The sequence below is a fragment of the Camelina sativa genome, chromosome 10 (assembly GCF_000633955.1).
Source record: "Camelina sativa cultivar DH55 chromosome 10, Cs, whole genome shotgun sequence".
NCBI lineage: Eukaryota > Viridiplantae > Streptophyta > Magnoliopsida > Brassicales > Brassicaceae > Camelina > Camelina sativa.
In genome coordinates, this window is record NC_025694.1 from 14474712 (window position 1) to 14485371 (window position 10660).

Here is a 10660-nt window from a genome sequence, read left to right on the forward strand (position 1 = left end):
CTTCACATGCTGAAACATATCTGGAAAAATTAAAAATCTTAGCTTATAGAATTGTACACTAAAAAATTTAGAAATGCAGATGTTGAAAAGTGTTTGAATATACCTGCAATCAAAATAATCTTGAACTTCATCGACTTCCTTTTCGTTTGTAGTCGCTCCACCATTCAAATTCATTTCAACATCTGCATCATTTCTATGTGGTTCAACAGTCACAGTAACACGGTCATGTCCTTTGTGGATATATTTGAAGAGATATTTAATTGAACCTGATTGGTTGCACCATTCCACATTAATGTGAGCACGGTAATGAAGAGATAGCTTCTCATTGTATGGAATGACATAACGACTATCACATTTGAAACCATTCTTCTCTATATAACCTCCGTTTTTCCGCCTTCTATAAACTGGAAATCCTTCTTTATCCACCTTAGTAGTGTTGTTAAAGTTTTTTGAGAAAAACTTAGTACATTTACCATCGACCATACATGGTGAATTTGGATTAGCAGCTCCACATGGTCCATGAACCATACAGTCTTTAACAACTTGATACAGCTCTGGTTTCTTCTCTTTATCTGGAATCTCGGCAGATATAATCTTATCAATATCTTCAGATGTTGTAAAATTACAACTTGAATGCATAAATAATAATATGTGAGCATGAGGAAGTCCTCTTTTCTGGAATTCAACTGTGTACATGGATGCAGTGAAAGAAAAGTAAATAAGTCAGAATTAGATAAACAAACCCCTTAGCCTAAACGCACAAAGTAGTATAATTTAAATTACCTGAAACCATCTTCCCAAGTATATGCTTAACTGTTAGATCGTCCATTAGTCTGTCAAGTTTCATCTTGAAAATCCGGCATATAATATCTGGTCTATCATCAGGCCTCAAATTGCGTTTCTTGCAGAATCTAACTATCTCAGGCCACTTTGGATTGCATGTAAAGGTTATAAACAAATCCGGAAAACCATAATGTTTGCATATGGCCATTGCATCCAAATAATTTTGTGTCATGTACCTTGGTCCACCTGTAAAGGATGGTGGGAGAGTCACTTTTTTGCCTTGGTTTTGTAGATCATTGTTACCGGAGGAAGCTGCCTTCTGAACTGTTTCAATATTTGTAGTCCTGAACTTGATTTGATTTTTTTTTTAATATAGCGCAACCTATTTGACTCGATCATTGTGAAAGCATCAACCATAAACTGTTGCAGCAAGCGCTTAGACCTTAGCAAAACATGTTTTTCATTTTCTCTTTCATGAAATCTGTACGCAAAAAATTGTCTCATACTGACATCTTCTTGCTCCTTTTCTCCACGACCAGATGTTTTTACTTTCTTTATACCAAGCCTATAACCATCTTCTCCATATGGAAACAATAGAAGATATTGCAGTGCTAGATAGGCTACATGCTGTTCATGTATTCTTTTTAGCTTTCCAGAGTGTTCTTGTAAAACGATATCACGTTTATCCATATCTTCATGAAAATCCCCTGTTATTAAAGTTGCGACTTCGGATGCTGTTGGCATATTGTATACCCTTCCATCACCTGTGCGTTTAGCAATAATCCTCATATGAAAACTTTCTTCATCATTAGTATTAAATCTGTCTCTGGCAGACCTAAATGCCTCAACATGTGGGTTTATCTTGTTGAGTAGCTTGATGATACTTTCAATGATTTTCTTTCTGAATTTTTGTTTTCCTTGGCTATTATCATTATTTCTCTCCTTACTGTAGAATATAATGAAATTTGTATATTTTATTAGATGATAGTGAAAACTCTAACAATGGTATACCAAAATTAGGAAAAAGAAAACTTTACTTTAACGATTAAATAACTCATTATATTCATTCTGTTATCCACTTCATTTGTAGTGTCGATAATGTAGAGCTGTAGAAACTTTGGTATTTCACCAGGTTTTGGTTTTAAAGCACCCATTAGATGGTAGTTCTCACCTTGCAATGCAAACATTGGAGGCCCACGTCCTTTTGGATCACAATGATCAACTCTGCCACCAATGGATGTAAATAAGAAAATCATGTTGTAAGCTCTTATGTTCTCTTTAAAGTTTTTGGCAAATTCATCATCTCCCGTAAGCATTAGCCACAACAATTCAGGAGACTCTTTAAGTGGTGGTAATACAATTTGGCCTTGCATACAACGTCCTGAAAGGTTGGATTTTTAGGGGTCCTCCTCTTGTTTAGTCGTTCTCCATACCAAAAGATTGCACCACAGTGTTGACAACTATAGTCTGGATCACCCTCATCTACATAAGCTGATTATTTAAAGAAAAGATAATTATTAGTTTAGAGAAGTAGACAAACTAATTTATTTTATTACTGATCTGATAATTGATTAGTTTTATATTACATGTTTCGATTGATTTGTTAACCTTGGTGGGTATTGGAGTTTTGGTCCCAAAAACCTTTTCTATACTTTTCTCTAAAAGTGTAAGGATGTCATAATGTTCTTTGGCTTGATTTATCTCTTCATCTGAAATCTTCTCATTTCTTCCAATCATATCGATTTCCTCCAAAGAAGTTTCACTACTTGTATCTTCCTGGCTACTACAGTAAAATTCCTGATGGTAATCATCTTCTGGATCTTCTGTTAAAGGTAAATAAGTAGAGGCTTAATTAGTAAAATGTTATGGTAAAGAATATGAGGAATAGAACATAAAGATCTTGAGGTATAATTTTCAATTGCATTTGTAATTGATATTTTACCTGAATCGTAATCATGAAACTCTAGTATTTCAGAATCCTCATATGTGTATGTCATTACTCCTACATGCTCATTATCAACTCTTCTTTTATTTCCGTGATTATGAATGAAAAGATCTTTTCTGTTTACACTATTGAACTGTGTCTGATTACCTATGATGTGGATAAAGTTCAAATGTTAGTGTGAATAAATTGATTTAGATGTTAGATAATCAGTTGACTGCATATCTAACCTGCAAAATTTGCACTATCTGTTTGATTTGCAGGTGTATTTGGTGTAAGAGCTGTAAACAATCCACCTGTTCAAAAATCATGTAAGTATTTCTTGCTATCAAAATGTATCATAGGCTAATGAGTATTAACTTTTCTAATTGTATACTTATATTTAATTAACTACAGAAAGATTGTCTCTAGTACTTACTTTGAAGAGAAGTTTGAGTTGTCCAAGTATTTTCAATGGGACTCTGTGATGTTCTTCTTCTAATCCTATGGCTTTTTGCGTTATGAGAAAATTGATAATCATGCGTGCTTTGAGGTGTTGTTTCTTCATTGCATAGTGTCGAAGCTTTGTCGTGTGATGATTGTCCGACTGTAATGGTGGTGTGTTTGTAATATCAGATAAAACCCTTCTAAAGACAGACTTAACCGATACCGGAGTCGTCATAGTACTGTCTTGGTCATTTGTGTGAAGGTTATGAGAAGTAGAATTCTCTGCAGACCTTTTCCTTTTAGAAGTATGAGGTACTTTCTCGACCATTCTCTCCTTCGGTTCTTTTTTTTTTCATGATAATGAGTCCTGTTACACACCATAACATTGTTGAAGTTGTTTATACATATTACAACTGTTGGAGAGAGTTAAAAGTTGTAAGGCAGATGATTAAAAGAATGGGGAATGATGGATTTACCTGGTAGTAAGGCAGGGTTGTGTGTATAAACGAATGAGGAACCTAGTAAAACCTAAGTGATAGCAGTTTATATGGTCCAAATTCTGTTTTTGAGTTTATATTGTCAACATCTTCTAGCATAACTTGTGGGATATCATAGTTGTAGTCGTTATTAATTGCAGATCCTTCATTAGAATCCGATTTAATATAATCTATGTTAACCTCTTCCCACTATTTGTGTAATAAGACCACCTCTTCCCACAATTTGCGTAATAAGACCACCTCTTCCCACAATTTGCTAACCCAATATAGTGAAAACCTCTTCCGAATATTTGCTTACCAAAATTTTAAAATAATTCTTTTTTATTTTATTTATGAATGTAATCATAGCAATATGTAATTTTCAAACATTTTGAAACTTTTGTAATGTCTATGTAGTCTTATTTGCGGATTTGATTACATTGTTCTAAATTACTCTTGTAGGATTGGGTAATGTTTCGTTGATGAGGATAGCGTCGTTCAAGATCATGTCATCAAGAAGCTAAGGACTTGAGTTAATGAGTTATGAAAGGTAAATTGACCACCTCCTAGAGTAATATTTTTTGATATAACTTATATGTCTTTTGAAAAATTCGTCAAGTATCCCCCTTTTATTATTCCACGATAGTTTAGAAAAAAAACTCAAAAAGTCAAAAAAACTGGTAAAAATAATAAGATACGATCTGAAAGCGGAATATTTTGGTGGTATGTATAGAGTAATGATAACAATATAATTGCTCCACACACACACCCAAGTTTATTTAAATAAATAGGAAATAAACACATGTTCAACCCGAAACACGGTTATTTGACCACAGCCACCATGGATTTAAACATCCTTTTGCTCGGCTATCTTTTCAATCTTAACTTTCTTCAGCATGATTTGTTACAGTTTTTTGATTACCATCTGCTTCATTGTCAGCCACAGCTTGTATTTTTTGCATGAGATTAGTACCATCAACAGCTTTCTGTTCAAGATCTATAATCTCTTCGTCCACAATTCCCTTGCATTTTTTTTGGTTTGTGGATGACTGATTTGATCCGTCACCTGAATCTTCCTTTCGTTTAGATGAGGGAGTAGACACCAAATTCATTGTGCAGTCTGATTTCTCGGAACTATTAGTAAGCATTAAAACCTGGAATCATATTAAATATAACCATTAGTCTGAGCAAGGTTCTTCCTCTATAAAACTATCAAAAATATTGAACTTGAGGTAATCACGTAACTACCTGGTCTGTAGAACTGACTGTAGATAGTTCCATAGGGCCTTGTTAATGGCTAGCACATGAATCATCATTCAAGTTGTGAATTGGTAGCACTTCTCCTACCTTGTACTCATCATTACTTCCAGTTATATTGTCTTTCGCGATTGAGATGACAAATTGATGTTTTTGCCCTATAAGTTTAGTAAGCACAGTAGGTAGATAGCATGGGTCTTGAATCTGAAAATTTAACCACTAACAATTAAGTGACGTTTGTATTAAGAAACATTTATTATTCTATTATTATGTTTCAGCAAGATTAAGGTCTTATTATACCTCAGGACCGCAGCTTTCCATTACTTCAGATACTTCTTGCCCAATGATTTCCTGTGTAGTACTATCAAATAAGAATATCTTCGCCTCACTTGTGATGTCCTTTATTAGCAAATGTAGCCAGTATCTGTATAAGTTAAAAGGATTAGTATATTCTAATTTAAGATTCTATTATCCAATTATTTGGCAAATAAAAAGTAGTTACCTTAAAACAACTTCAGTGACCTCTTGTCTGCATTTTTGACACCAATAGACTTGTTTCTTATTAAGGTATTTAGTTTTTTTCTTTGTTACCTTTTTTTTGCAACTAACATGACTGTAGTAATACCATGACCAGTCAGTGTCAAATCCTAGGATTGAGCACATGATGCAAACATTTTCAGGCTGTTGTCATAAAACTTGCATTAGAATATCTAAACACATGTTTATTAATGAGAAACGATTAATGGAATCCACCCTCACCTCATAAGAGTCACAAAGCTCTGATATAGTTCTCCACGGAAGCAGATTTTCTATTGCCCATTTTCCGGGAATTAAATTTCGGTTTAGGTCCCAACATGGATAAGGCAAGACCATCCGAAGGTAACCTAAGATATATTCCATTACTGTTACTTCTTAAACAACGAATGCGATCAAAATTTTAAGGATCTTGAAAATACTTACAAATTTTTGAAATCCACTGTCTCTGGTATGTCAGGGTTAAACCATACATCAGATGCATCAAAAGAAGTGGTCAAACTCCTCACACCTATTACAAAATGGACATAAAAGAGTAGTAAATCCACTAAATCCACATTAGTTACTAACATTATAAGATGTGACTATTACTAACCTTTATACTCTACTATTTTGCCCCATCGAATTAAACAAATGACCATCCCACCAATGTTTTCTTTAGATAACTCTTTCACTTGGTCGGCCCATTTTCCCCAAAGAGTACAGTTGAGTTAGTTATTCCTGTAACCGATTTTCGCACAGATTTGCATTATAATGTTATGTAGATCTTTTGATTTTTTAGTAATATATCTATAGTATTTCTAATGGATTGACTTACTCAGCATCTCGTAATTGGAAGTCAATCTTTTTCCTGGGGTTCCAGAGACATCAAGAAGCTCTATGTCTCTCACGTTCACCAACTGTCCAATAACATCTACATTTACAAAATCGAATATTACTTTGAAATATAACTAATAGAAATCAATAGTAATACATAAGTAAATAATAAGGAAGGGTTTACTTACCGACCAAGTAATTTAGATCTAGGGCACCATTGTTAATTTTGTTAAAATTAACCAAATCAAGCCAAATATTATTGGACATAGGATCTGAAGGAGAAATTTCTGTTATATACAGAAAATTTATTTTATCGAAACATCCTATTTCTTCACCGCTGCTTGAATCTTGTTACCCTATAGTGATAAGTATCAATATAAAAGATTGTCAATGCATATTGAATACTACTCTCAAGAAATCAGATGATAGTAATGAGAATAAATAAGTAGGTTACTTACATCTTGATCCGAGAGAACCATCTCAAAAGACATACCAACATCCTTGTCGTAATGTGTCCAAGTATGCAGTATTTTAGCTCGAATACACCATGAATTCTTGTATGGCTTGAGATTGTTTAGCATGGTAAACTGAGAAAGTATCGTCATTCTTCTGTTTTCTTAAAATCTCTGAATATACGTAATGAAAGTCGATTAGCATTACTTATATACAAAGTAAGATTTTCTTGAGGATTTTTTTTTTTTAGTTAAAGAATACGATATCGGAGATTTCGTATGATATTGTTAAATTATTAAGATTTTATTCCTTTTTTTGATTCATATTATTATACCTTTGCTTAACTTTCTAAATACCTTTGGTTATTAATAAATTCGTGGGAAATATACAATTAGAATATTGAGTTTAGAGATTTTAGGTAACGACATGATAAAGGACGATTTGATTTGTTAATCAAATATTTTGAAGTATATATTTTGGAATATTTAAGATAAACCGTTTGGTGGAAGATTTACTTGAATAAATCTTGTTAACCATTTGGTGAAATATTTTATTAGTTATGAAAGTTATATGTAGTTGTGAAGATGTAACCGTTTATTAATATTTCGTTTTTGGAATTAATGTATAACCTATAACCTATATGCGTAACATATTACTAACTATTTATTAATAATGTAAAGTCTACAAAAACTAAGTCGTGTGCTTCCATTTTATTAAAAGGGGGATAAATTAAGAAATATGATTACTTGCTAGAGCACGGGTTAAAAATTTCAAAAATATGATTTCTCGGATTAAATTTAAGTTTGGAATAATNATATACAGAAAATTTATTTTATCGAAACATCCTATTTCTTCACCGCTGCTTGAATCTTGTTACCCTATAGTGATAAGTATCAATATAAAAGATTGTCAATGCATATTGAATACTACTCTCAAGAAATCAGATGATAGTAATGAGAATAAATAAGTAGGTTACTTACATCTTGATCCGAGAGAACCATCTCAAAAGACATACCAACATCCTTGTCGTAATGTGTCCAAGTATGCAGTATTTTAGCTCGAATACACCATGAATTCTTGTATGGCTTGAGATTGTTTAGCATGGTAAACTGAGAAAGTATCGTCATTCTTCTGTTTTCTTAAAATCTCTGAATATACGTAATGAAAGTCGATTAGCATTACTTATATACAAAGTAAGATTTTCTTGAGGATTTTTTTTTTTTAGTTAAAGAATACGATATCGGAGATTTCGTATGATATTGTTAAATTATTAAGATTTTATTCCTTTTTTTGATTCATATTATTATACCTTTGCTTAACTTTCTAAATACCTTTGGTTATTAATAAATTCGTGGGAAATATACAATTAGAATATTGAGTTTAGAGATTTTAGGTAACGACATGATAAAGGACGATTTGATTTGTTAATCAAATATTTTGAAGTATATATTTTGGAATATTTAAGATAAACCGTTTGGTGGAAGATTTACTTGAATAAATCTTGTTAACCATTTGGTGAAATATTTTATTAGTTATGAAAGTTATATGTAGTTGTGAAGATGTAACCGTTTATTAATATTTCGTTTTTGGAATTAATGTATAACCTATAACCTATATGCGTAACATATTACTAACTATTTATTAATAATGTAAAGTCTACAAAAACTAAGTCGTGTGCTTCCATTTTATTAAAAGGGGGATAAATTAAGAAATATGATTACTTGCTAGAGCACGGGTTAAAAATTTCAAAAATATGATTTCTCGGATTAAATTTAAGTTTGGAATAATGTTGTTTGGTAGGCTTTCTCGGTCATGATGATTTTGACAAACATATGTTACATATTTTGTCCTTAAATTAATATGCGCTATACTATAGGTTAAGTCATATAATTAACAATCAAAATACAATATCTAACTTTAAACACTAAACAAATCAAACAAAATTAACAAACAAAAATTAATTTTTTTATCACACAACTTAATCCGCGTTATATCGCGATCAAAATCTAGATATACTAGAATATATCTAACAGAATATATGTTATTTTCATAAGTCATATTCAATATATGATTTCATTTCATAGTATTCCATAAAAAAATCTTTTAAAACAAATAAAATAATCACATATACAATGTTTTAAATAAAAATTACCAAATAAACAAAAAGAATGAATTTCAACTCGTGCTCTAATAAGGGTCATATTCTAGTCACAAATATAAAACATTATCTAGAGATAAGTACAATTCTAAACAGTTTTTAAAGTACATATCAACCGTAACAACAACTATAAAGGTATATTAGCTTTGCTTAATATTTAATAATTAGTACTTTATTTTAATTATAAGATATAAAATTAACCAATTTATTATCTTTGATTGAACTTTATTTTTTAACCTTTTTTTAAAATGTCAAACTTCTTAATTCGACTACCGGAATAATGCTTATTGTCATGTTAATTTTCATTTTAATGTCAAACTTCTCCTTTCCAAACTATTTAATAATTAGTCATATTTTTAAAATGTAAAATTTATTTTTTCTTGCTTCTTAAATATACTGGGATGTCCATCTAAATCCATTTTTTTCCTTATATTTTGGTGTCATCTTAATCTCAACCTCTTATTTATGTGTGCATTTTTTAAAGTCATCATCAAATCTCTTAAATTCATCCTTAATCCCTCACAAACAAAGAGAAGAAAAAAAGGAGCGAACCAATGCCACCAACAAAAAATCTAGTAAACAATAATAAGAGGTTTTCTTGTACAAATTTTGAAAAAGGTCAGTCGTGTAAGATGACTAAATTAATTAATTATGGATTATTGTTAAAATTGTCATTTTGTCACCTCACCCAAATCTTTTGGATTTGTCATTTGTTGAATAGGTTTGTAGATTTACCATTTTTTAACAACTTAAAAACTATACATTTGTAGATTTTTTTAATATAAAATATATATTTAATCAGAAACACTAAACCATACAAAAATATAGAACAAAAAAACTCAAACATAGTGTGTAAATTATCTTATTTAATTTTTTTTTTTAATGATAATCTAAAATATTAAACCATAACTGTAAAAATCCACAAGTACCATTAAAAACGATTTTTTCTAATTTATTCAAATAATTACCCTGGAGATATCAAGTGGGAGTTTGATATCACATTAAAAGAGAGTTTATTGTGCTTGTGACGAATTATTTATTGCTGGACGATAGTGCAAAACATCTTAATGTTTATTTGCAAAAAAAAATATTTAGCTCACATTAACCAAATTCTCATCACATTCTTTTTTTTATTCAATCCATATGCTCTCTGCCATATCACAACTTCAACCATATGAATATATTTGTTTTCTATTAACCCCATTATGAAATAACTATTAATCCATATGAAAAACCAAGCAATTTACATTAAAAAAAAACCAAGATTTATGAGATTAATAAGAAAGTTATCAATTTTTTTAATACAAAATGAACAATTTTCCTCTCTTTTTTGTTCGTATGAATCTTCAACAACGACAAAACATAAATACTTAAAATTTTGATATTTTTTCATCAAATATTAGGTAGGATAGTTCTGATTTTATTAATTTATATATTCACAAATTTATAATTAGATTTTCCCATAAGTTAAAAAAGTCCATAGTTGGACTCATAAATTTTGTATCATGAAATACAAGATGAATGGTTAAATTGATTAGAGACATAAAGAGATAAACATTTTGTATCAAAAATAAAAAAAAAGAATGGTAAGCGATACAAAAAATAGGTAGAACTTGCAAGTGGTAAATAACTAAATATTAGCACTAAGAGATGATTGTACATAAGCTTTTGAACCTTATCAAAACTGATCCTAAAAATCTAAGCTAAACCCAAATAAGTTTGTAACTTTATAAAAACATATACAAATTATTTTTATAAGTGTGTAAAATCTTATATAGCTTAGAAATACTTCATAAATTCAAAACATGATGATAT

General features: G+C 30.6%; 1 pseudogene; it reads right to left on the reverse strand.

Moving 5' to 3' along the window:
- On the reverse strand, positions 4509–7874 carry LOC104720375 (annotated as a pseudogene).